The sequence below is a fragment of the Aythya fuligula genome, chromosome 8 (assembly GCF_009819795.1).
Source record: "Aythya fuligula isolate bAytFul2 chromosome 8, bAytFul2.pri, whole genome shotgun sequence".
NCBI classification, from domain to species: Eukaryota; Metazoa; Chordata; class Aves; order Anseriformes; family Anatidae; genus Aythya; species Aythya fuligula.
Genome location: NC_045566.1, coordinates 25,801,315 through 25,812,106, shown reverse-complemented (window position 1 = coordinate 25,812,106; position 10,792 = coordinate 25,801,315). Strand labels below are relative to the sequence as shown.

The following is a 10,792-nucleotide window of genomic DNA, read 5'->3' as shown; positions in this document are numbered from 1 at the left end:
TCCTGTATCAGCTGCACTCAAAAATCTCAGCATGTTAGCTTAAGGTTGGGTTAAAAACCATTAGCTAGGACTTAAAACCATTTCTGGAATATACGTACACACTGCAAGCAATATGCATGTTTCCAGGCCCTGGTAATTCCTCCTTATGAAATGGCCTGTGGGTGCCTTCTGTCCACTGCCTGCCCCCAGAGACATCCTGGAACTTTGCTTCTTCTCTGCCTTATTCCAGCTTCTCTGATATCTCCTGTTTGATTTTTTTTTTCTTTCTTTTCCTTATGTATTACCATCACAGTGAGGGATTTTACCAGCAGTGACTAATACAAGATTTAAACTTTAGCAGATACCACCTACTGCTGAACTATAAAAAGCAAAGGTGTATAGAACAGTAAGTATTCTCTGGCAAAGTTGCAAGCAAATACACAGTCTATACAATAAAGTTCAGTTATTTTCCACAAGAGGGAAGAAAAAAAAAAAAAAAAGAAAAAAAAAAGGCTTAAAAGTGAAATCTACATCATACATACAATAGTATTGCATTTGATTTTCTAAGGGAACAGCTAACATTTTCAGAAGTATCCGCATCAACCAGCAAACTTCCTAAGTGCCTTTATTCAAAGTATTTTTGAGAGAAATTTATCTGATGTTTTGCCTTTCTAAATATGGCACACGTCATAATAAAGAAGCCAAGGGGTTTCCTCCCCCCAGGAGTCATTGTGCTTGGATTTACACAATAAAAATCACTAGCTGTTTTGGTAAGGTTCTTTTGAAACGTACCCCATATGAGAGGATCAAGGACATCCTATTTTTTCATCTCACACTATACGCTCTCTAATCATTCCAGTGAATTAAAAAAAAGGCACTTTTACTAACAACCATTTCAAACTTCAGTCTTCTCTTTTATTTCCTAAAGTTCCCCGTCAGGGGACAGTGAAAACTCTGAGGAACAGGACCTCTATTAGGCAGGAGTTAAGCCTATGCTTGTATCTTACTGATTCAACTAGATTTTAACACTGGTTTAATTAAGTATCAAATCCTTTCTGTCAATGGATGGAATCGCAGAGGACCACATAGCAGTAACATTATGGTCTCCTGACTGACAGCCCTGTTCATACAGCAACTTCTTGTCTCAGATAAGCATCACCACAACAGAATTTGTGAAGTAATGTTATTTCCCATGCTGTGATAGTTTTATGATGCTCTCATCCGTTGGCCCCTATAGTTATGAAGCCTTTTCTAGTAACCAATCATAGAGGAAGCATCAGCTTCCTAATTGAGCAGAATGAAACTGATGTAGACTTGGTCTTCATTTTGATTTCTTTTCAGTTGAGATGATGTGGAAAAAAAAGTGCTAAGTATTAATTTGTTCTCCAAAATCCTATACTACAAGTCACAAAAACATCTGCTTGTATCGCCTAAGCCTTTGAATCATGGCTTGAGAAGTGCAGGTAGACAATCATTGCTCCAGGTTACCCACGTTTCTCCAAAATACACCCATGATTTGTCAGAGGAAAGAACTAAACAACACTAAACAAATTCAGATGTTTATTTGCTCTCTTTAAATAACTTTTCAACATTTAAAATCAGAAACTGACATTCATGAAAAAGATGTGTTTAACACAAGACTTAGTACTAGTCTTAAAACTAAAGAGTTTTTACTGCTCTCTGGAGTAGGGTTTCTTTTATTAGTATTTCTTCCCACTTTAATTGAATTAAACGACAACAGAAAAAAAAAAAAAAAAAAGTAACCAAAATTACGAAGACCACCAGCACTGCGAAAAAAAGAAAATGTCTCCCAGGGTTTTCAGTTCTCTCTCCTCACTGTTCTGGACTCCAGATGTGGAAAGCCCAGTGGAGTCAAAAACATTTTTGGAGGGAGGAGAGAAAGTTTTGATGCTACTGCTATAGCCTTATTTTATCCAAACCAGACAATTACCTTCATGAAGATTAAAAAAACAAAACCAACAACAAAAATTAATCCCCATCTTTTATACATTATTACACACCATTTTTTAAAGTGTGCCTGCTAAAGGAAAATAAATATTCTGCATCTTCTCAGCACTTACAAGCAAAGGCGGCCTTGCAAAAGACCTTCTTTTATGTGAGAGTAGAACATGGAGCGTATTCATCTTCTCTGAAGTCCTGCTTGTCAGGTGTGTAAGTAGATATTTTTTTTTAAATATAAATATTTTCCTGCTCACGTATTGAGCAAGCACGTATTGATTTGCTGCAGTGATACCAGGTCACAGGCTGCGGAGGAACATTCCCATATCCTGTGCAGTTCCTTTGCAGCTACACCTGGAAGACGGCGTTCAGCTAAGTGATGACAAGGGTGGTCAATGAGGTGATGATAAAAGTCTATAAATAGCTTAAGAGGGTGAACTCCAAAGAGGAAGAAGCACTGTGTTAAGGTGGTCTGAACAAGCCTGACTGGTAGAGAAAAAAAAGATGTCCCGACACCCAGAGGTAGGCATAAGCTGCTGAATAATAGCTTGTACGTAGCACAAGCACTCGCAACGTGGCTTGTCAGTGCTTGGCCTTGCGTACACCCGAGGCGTATAACGAATTAACTATTGCAGAAGAATTATTCTGGTAAATTTCCAAGACTAGTTAAGCCCTTCAGCAGCTAAATTAGGGCCCTAAATTCAACAGTCCAGCAACAGGGGCCACGCATTCAGGGTATTTAGAACGATACCAGTCAAAACCCTGGAAACAAACCTGCCCAGAAAAGATGGGCACAACTCCTGACAAATCTGTCATACCTCTGCTTTCTGTGGCTCTAGGAGAATATGCATGTAGGATTTCAGAAAGGTCTTTTTAATAAGGGTTAATTGGAGAAGTATGTCACACATGACTGAGTACCGTTTCAAATTACTGCTCACGCCGGCATAACTAAATCAGGCAAAGACAGAACACCAAAATAGGGAATAGTCAATCTTCCTCCCTCCTATTTAATATTAATACTTCAGTTATTCTAAAAACAACCAAATATCATCAATTACAGATGTTTATCAAATTTGTTGCTCCTTACAAAATATGACGACTCCATCATAATATTCCCAAGAGATTTAATTACTTTGTAAAAATTATTTTCAATTGCCACTCAAATTATTAATCTACGTTTTGGAACTGCTGGATTTATTTGTCTGGCTTGTATGATGCAAAAGCTCAAGTAAGATGATCCTAATATAGCCCTTTCTAGGCTTAAAAATCTAGAAAATAGAAAATAACTACTCCGTGGCCAGCCAAAGTAAACAGAGTTATTCCCATAAAATCATTGCACAGTCTGTCTCACTCTAAAGTGAAGTCCCTGTGCCTGAACCTGAAGAAAGTCACTTCAGTTTCTCTGTGCTTCCCAAGTTAACTGCAAGCATTTCCTGACACACCGAATGCAGGCAGAAAAAGGAAAAACGTCGACTTGAGAAAAGCACAGCTTCCAATCCCCACCCACCAGCTTCAGTCAAAGGGATGACTTCAGTCCCTTTCTTAACTAATCCTGTCACTGTAAAATCCTACAGTCATTCTTCCACACATAAAGGGAAAACGGACTCACTAGGAGGACCTAGACTCTTTCAGCTTGAACTGTTAACCAATGGTGGAAATGCAAGAATGCTGAAGTTGTGCCTTCAGAGCCAATAGAGTGGATTTGTGTGTCCCACATGACTGTGTTTCCCCTGTCTTTCACATGGGCAGTATTTAGTTCAATTCAGAACTGCAGATAGTATAGCGTGCAGAGCAGCAATGGGATGTCTGAGCACAAGTGGCTGACTTCCAGGCGACTTCAAGAAGTGCATTTGTACATTTCTCCCGAATTAAATTGGAATTCTGCACCCGTGACATCCTCCTACCCTCCTGGTCTCTGCGGAAGGAGACAGCGACCTGCGCAGCACAACAAAACTGTGAGTACAGGTCTATTTATTTTTATTTTCAGTCTGAAAAGCAAATCGCTTAAAATCGTCAAAATGCTATGTGCACCAAATAGAGGGTTACTTTTTTGTATGAGATGAACAAGTATCAAAAGTGCTATTCAAATTCAGAAATATTTCTTGCATGCTTTAAAAAAAAAAAAAAAAAAAAAAAAAAAAAAGAGTTCTCCTCCAGGGCAGTGCCTGCATGCACGCTGCATGCCACACTGCTTCCTGACATAGCCAGCATGCTGCTTTGTTCATAAAGAAAAACAAAGACAAAAAGCCCTACACATGTACGTTGTTCACTTTTATTTGTACCGTGTGTCTAATCAGGCCTGATCTGTCCCCAAGGGGAAAAAATAAAGGCAAACTTTAACTCTGCCAGCAAGGGCAGCCCAGACTTTGCATTCATCTGACAGTTATTATAATTAGCTATGAAAGACAGCGAAGACACTTTGGGGCAAATAGCTCTAACATTTGGAACAATGAAGTCGAGCAAGGTTCCCATCCCACCCCTTCCACGGGGGGAGGGGGAGAGCGAGCGGCCGGGGGAGCGCGAGGAGAGGGTTATGGCTGTACTGAGAAAACACCACCGGCGCAAGATCTGGACTCGCTCAGCCCGAGGAGAGGCTTTTTGATAAGCAACTTTAACTGCCTCTCGACTGCGACTTGCATTCGCTCGCCTGCCCGGTGGGGTGGGGAAGGGTGTGGGGCTCGCCACGGCACAACGTCAGAAGGTCGGGGTGGAGGGGGCACTGGGGACGAAGGGGGCAGAAAGAAGAGAATATTTCTAAGCAAGAGACATTGCAAATGCTTCCCAGGGCTTTGCTGGCCAGATCTCCTTAAGCCCAAGTTGATTTCTGGGCAAGATTTATGAGAGTTCTCAAACAGAAGCAACAGACAAAGCAGAGCTTTTTTCCTTCTCCGGGAAAGAAATTGAAGCCAAATGGATAACTGTCTAACAAGAAGCACCGATTTGTATTTTTGTTCATTTCTTTGCGAACGTTTGTAAGACCTTTAATAAGGTCTTTCCCCCTGGCTGCCCCCCCTCTCCCCCCAGCAAAAGTTAGATTCTGAAAACTACATTCAGAGGGGAAGAAGCGAAGACAATAGAAATCTGACTCGGTCCTGGCTGGGCTGGATCTCTAATAAAGCATGAAGTGAAAACAGTTTCTAAGTGAAAGATGAGCAGACTTCTTTTAAAAAAAAAATTAAGTGCAATAAGGAGAAATTGTTGAAAGACTCCAGACGCTACTAATTATGGCTTAAATAAATCTTCCTGGACAGATGTTTGCTTGCTCCCACTGCGGGGAAAGGCACGTTAAAAGAAACGTTGTTTTTTTTTTTTTTCTTTAAAAAGAGGATCTGAGGCATTTTTTTTTTACCTATGATTTTTATTTTTATTTTTAAATACCCCATTTTATTCTTTGTCTGCCCTCCTGTTATCTCCCCCTCCCCCAACCGCCGCCCACCGCGCGCTGAGACACCTGAAGGCTAGACATAATGATCAACAGAGCTGCGCTCGCCTCGCTGGATTCCAGCCAGGTTTTTTTTCCCCTCCACAATCAAGGAGCCTGCACGCAATGCACGGCAAGCCCGCTGCTCTATGTGCACATCAGACAGAAGTCTGAACCCGGCTGCAGGAAGATTAAAGACAAACACAATCCTTTTCTCCTTTCGTTGGCCCCACTCGGCTTCGACTTCACTGCGACTCGCAAATAATTGGAAAGAAGAAACTTTGTAAATACGTACATGCGCTATTGTGCAAAGCACGTGCTTATGTGCGCGCGCTTTCCACACAGCCTAACTATGGGCATCCACTATTTCTGATTTTACAGTGCTTTCTACTCCAGCTTTGCCGTCAGTGCAGTATTTTATGCTAAGTTCATGCATCACTTACACAGTTGCTGAGAAGCTCTTGTATATTACGTAAAGGTTTTCTGTATGTATACAATGCGCTGGATAAACGCAAATAGCATGGAGCCCTACGTCTGGAAGGCGGTCATGCTGAAATACTTAAACACTTGGTTTTAGAGAGATTAGCAAGATCTCCTAGACAATTTCGTGGCAGTTTAAAACCCAGCAGCAGCCAAACGCTTTGTGGGTAGGCTGTCCGTCTGCAAACGGAAGGAGGGGAGCGTGGCCGGGGGCCGCTTTGGGCCAGCTGGCCCCACAGCCACGGCCTGGCCCCCGCCACAGCCCAGAGCAAGGCCGCCGGGCCCAGTGCCACCACGCCGCCGAGCTGGCCTTGGGAGCGCCCCGCTCCCCAGAAGAGTTGCTCTCTGTTTGGTGTGGCGATGGGTGGGGTTAGAGGCACCCAGGGAAAAAGCAGATTCAAAGCAGTTTGTGCTGTTTAATTTTTCAATATATGCTGTGTGGACCTGGTTTCTAAAAGTTCTTTGGAATCGCATCGTCTTCGGGTGCAAAGTAGGGTACGGTGCAAATGGTGGTTATTTTTTGCTCTTCAATATGGACTTTGTGTGAACAAGACTTAATTGAAAATACGTCTCTATATAGGCATACAAAGTGTACTGCTTTTAATTTACTCCCTGAAAAGGCTTAAACTGTATTTTAGTCAGACTAACATATATCTTAATAGAAAGATAGGACTTTTTTTTTTTTTTTTTAAGCTATTTTCTTTATTATCGCTAATAGGTGTAAATAAAAAGGGAACCCAGCTTTGATAGCCCATATATTTAGCCTTTAAAAAAACTTCCTCAGCAGCAGAGACATAAAACAAAAGGTTACATCTAGTGATAACACTATCCACAGGCAAGGTAAAGGTTCTCAAAGGGAGATTTCAGAGAAATAAAGAGAATGAATTGATAACTACAGTCACATTTAAATTACTGTGTTTTTTAAAAACAATGGATTAAACACTTTTTTGAATGAACATTTTACATACCTTGTATGAAATATCAGCTAATTCAACACAATGGTTGTTTAAAGTACCTATGTATAAATCACACGTCTATATACATGACTTCAGTAGTAACAATATGCTAATTTTCTTTCTACTTACTCTGGTGTATTATGCTTGAAAAAGAAATTCTGTCACTTAAAATTTTATAAATGTATTTCAAAATAACGACTGCAGCTACATTTTGAAATACTGACTTTTATTTTCTTAAATGGTAATGACATAAGCAATCATATTTTTTATCCGGTTCCTAAAGACTGAAATCCTATGCAAATCAATTCTTCAAGACTTCAGAAGAGATTTATACGCTACCTTGTATTAGAAGGGATGTCTCAACTGGCAATTTATATAATGTTGGTCAATGCAAAAGGATTAACCACATAAAAGTTAAGCATTTAACTCGAGCTTATGAACGCAGGGCCCTTGGATCCATGTTTAGTTCAACACACTTTCCTTCTCCCAGTAAGTTCTCCTGTTTTTTGTGCATGATGGTTGTTCAAGAGCTTTGACTAAAGTAGGTAGGAGAAACAAATGTCCAGTGTTTTTGCAAATATGACATTACCCTCCAGCTGCTGTTGTCCAAGTACCAGAAATTTAGAGCTATGTGATTTAGCTTTTTACATGAAGAATTTATTTACTTAAATGTGAAAATTCTGACCTGTGTTTTATGCTGACTTCTTTAAACTTTTAAATAGTTGCTGATGTCGAAACAAAGCAATCGTGGAAGCTCATGCATATTTATGACTTTGTTCCTTAAAAGTTTGATGTCTATTACAGCTCGTATCTTAGCGTATGCCCTCCAATTGGTTGTGCAAACTCCATGGTGCTACTCACAGAAACTTCAAGTTCGGATTTCTAAGTCAAGTCCTCCATACGCCTCTCCCCCCCAAGCTCTCCCCTATAGCATCTGCTTGTTTGAGCCTTTCCTTGTTCTAGCTGAAGTGCAAGTTTTAGTCATAAGAATAAAGTGCTCAGGATTACTTCCAAAACTTTCAAAAGATTGGCTGTTTCACTTATACCTTTACACAGGAGAAGTAACTTGAGAGCCTACCAGAAATGCAGTCAGTCTCAATAAGGTAACGGGGTCAAACGAGCTCATGCGTTACAGATAGGAAGAGGACTGCACATTGCATTTTTATAGATAAAAAGCACAGAGTGGTTTAATGTAAACAGATTTCTGTTTGATATTTTGGCAAACTGTTGCAAAGACCAAACTACAGCTGAGCCAAAATGACTTTCGGCATGGTACAGTTAGACCAGATGGCCACGTGTTCTTTTCTTATTTAGATGAGACTTTTCCTTTCAATAACATCTTTCTTCCTGACCTGCTTAAAAATTCCAGCGAATGAAATCAGCACAGGATTTTCAATTCTAATTGACCATGTGCAGAGGAAGGGCCAGTAGAGAAATCAGTAGGGCCATTGTAAGGCACACTGCATCAATCTCCCCTTTGTCCTGAATCTTTTCTAGCATGAGCTAAAATAATTAAGAATATTTCATTTATATTATGTGTACAGCAGAAAATCTAGTCATGTTCCAGCAAAAATCATTGCAAGTTCTTCTTTTACAAACGTGTGCAACAAGGAATGTCTATCACACCCCAGACAAACAGGTACTCAGCATCATTTCATTGCCAAATATTCAAGAGAAATAAAAACCCTCAAGCAAAGAGTGAATAAAAAAAGGAAAGGTGTAGGTGAACTAAGGCATGATGAACTACTTTCCCTTTTCTACTGAGGTCAGAAAAGGGAAAAGGAGATGATACCTAAGGGAAAAAAAAAAAAAATAAAAAAATAAAAAAAATATATAATTTTCACTATCCTAAGTGCCCACTAAAAACATCTGAAATCTTCAATTGCTATTAATATGCCTACGCAGATTTTACACACACACCACCCACAATAAGTGGGTTGTAGATCATGGTCTCACTTGTGTCTGAGAGCTACACGCAAAGTACTGTAAATACTGTACATATTACGCACAAATATTATCTACAGACATATGCACATAGATTGCATCCTAATAGTCTTAGATTATTATTATTTTTTGATTTGGTGAGATATCACCTGTGGACTAATATAACAATGATTATTGAGATTTAGCAAGCCAAACATGCCAAAGTTACACAACATCCCGTCTTTACATTTACGTAACATACAGATAACGTAAGCAAGTAGAAAGAATCCTTTAGAAGAAAAGAAAAAAAAGACCAACTGAAAGCAACGCAGAGCAAGGTGTTTTTGTTTGTTTGTTTTGTTTTCCTCCCCACAGGATAAAATTTAGCAACAGATTTTATATATATACCATTTTATATATACCATTTTATACAAATTTGCTCAACTTTTTCCGGTTTAGTTTAACATTATGTTTGAGTGGTTGATGGTTTTAGATTATCACTGTAAGCCTGAACCAAGAAACTACTTTCTAGAAAATACTTTTTGAAAAATAATTATGGAAATGGTTTAGGTGAGATAACCTTCTGTTCTTCAGTTAAATCAGTTTATCATTAAAACCCAAATCACTTTCTACATGTAAAGTGAAAAAAAAAAAAAAAAAAGAGAAAATGCGGTGGGCAATATGGCCTTGGGTGCATGTCAAGCATGCAGTCCAAGTAACATGTGCATGAAGAAACATGCCTGAGAAGATAAAACAAAGCACAGACTTTGGGACTGGCCAGGCAGACGTGGTAAAAGGTCTGGTTTCAGCTCTCCAGCAAGATGCTTTATAGCCTTGGGCAAATCATTTAACTGCCTGGCTTCTCATCTACGTCATAGTACTAGAATTTGAGTTTTGAATACGTGGTTATTATTGTGAGGCTAGTATTGAGATTCCACAGCAAAGTGTGCTGGAGACACCTCAGATGTTTGGAAAGAATATAAATTCCAGACAGAACAATAATCTTTTTCTCTCCCCCCCCCCCCCTTTTTTTTTTTTGTGCACACATGTTAAATCAGGTAATTTTTGCTGTGGTATTTCTATAGGTATAGATAAGCAAGACTGTTTCTCAAGAGGTTCATATAATCAGTTCTAGCTTAGTTTTCATTTACTCGAATATTCTATTTTAACTTTTTGATAGCAAACAACAAAACATCAGAATATAGAATAAATATAAGATACTACTCCATCTGTAATGATGCTCTATATTCAGCATATCGCACTGCCATTCAAGACCTAACTTTAAAATGCTGACTCCTGTAATGCTAGCTTGTTTCACAGGCAGTCCCAGGATACAGTGACACTAACTGCAGGCCAAATTGCCGCACTGCATGACTTATAGTACCAAATGTGAGTCTCAGGTATTTACCTCCTGTACTTAAGAAAGCCCTGATCATGTAATGGTGTTGAGCGTATTTTTAATTTTAAAGCCTTAAGGACAACTAGTGAACCACTTTCTTGCTCAAAATTCAGCCTATGCTTTAAGCATTGTGTTGAAACAGGCCTTACATGTCTATAGAACCCTTCGCCTTTACAGTGAGAAGTAAACACCCTCGGCTGTGTTCTGCCCCCTTGGCTGGTGGTAGTTAAATTGTGTACTCAGTTTCACGTTTCTATTTCTATTGACAATCCGATGCCACCACTAAACAGATGGCATTGGAAAGCCTTGGGCAGCGATTCTAAAGTCACTGCACAGGAACAGAAATCAGTGGGCCTGAAGATCATGAGATTTCACAGAAGATTTTCTCAGGCCGCCATTTTGTGATTAACTGAAATGATGGTGTCGCACACATGGAACTGAGAACTTTTTCCTCCGTTAGCAAGTATGGATCTCCATGCAAACAAAGAAAAACATTTTTCTGCTGAATGTTTCTATTAATATTCATACACAGTATGAAAGAAATGAAAGAAATACACAGACTTTCAGCTGTCTTTTGTCAGCGCTGCTCAAGATCTGCGAGAATGCATCAACAAAATGGCAGCGTGGCAGCTCTGCTGGTTGTCTCTTGGCTGGTTTGCAGAGAGGGTGGGGTGG

General features: G+C 39.6%; 1 long non-coding RNA gene across 1 annotated transcript in view; it reads left to right on the top strand.

Annotated features, from left to right (window-relative positions):
* Nucleotides 1-3,537: 3,537 nt before the first annotated feature.
* Nucleotides 3,538-10,792, top strand: part of LOC116491733 — a 65,984-nt gene continuing 58,729 nt past the window's right edge. The window contains exon 1 of the long non-coding RNA XR_004253524.1: nucleotides 3,538-3,893. This is a non-coding gene — a long non-coding RNA (uncharacterized LOC116491733). The remainder of the gene's footprint in view (nucleotides 3,894-10,792) is intronic.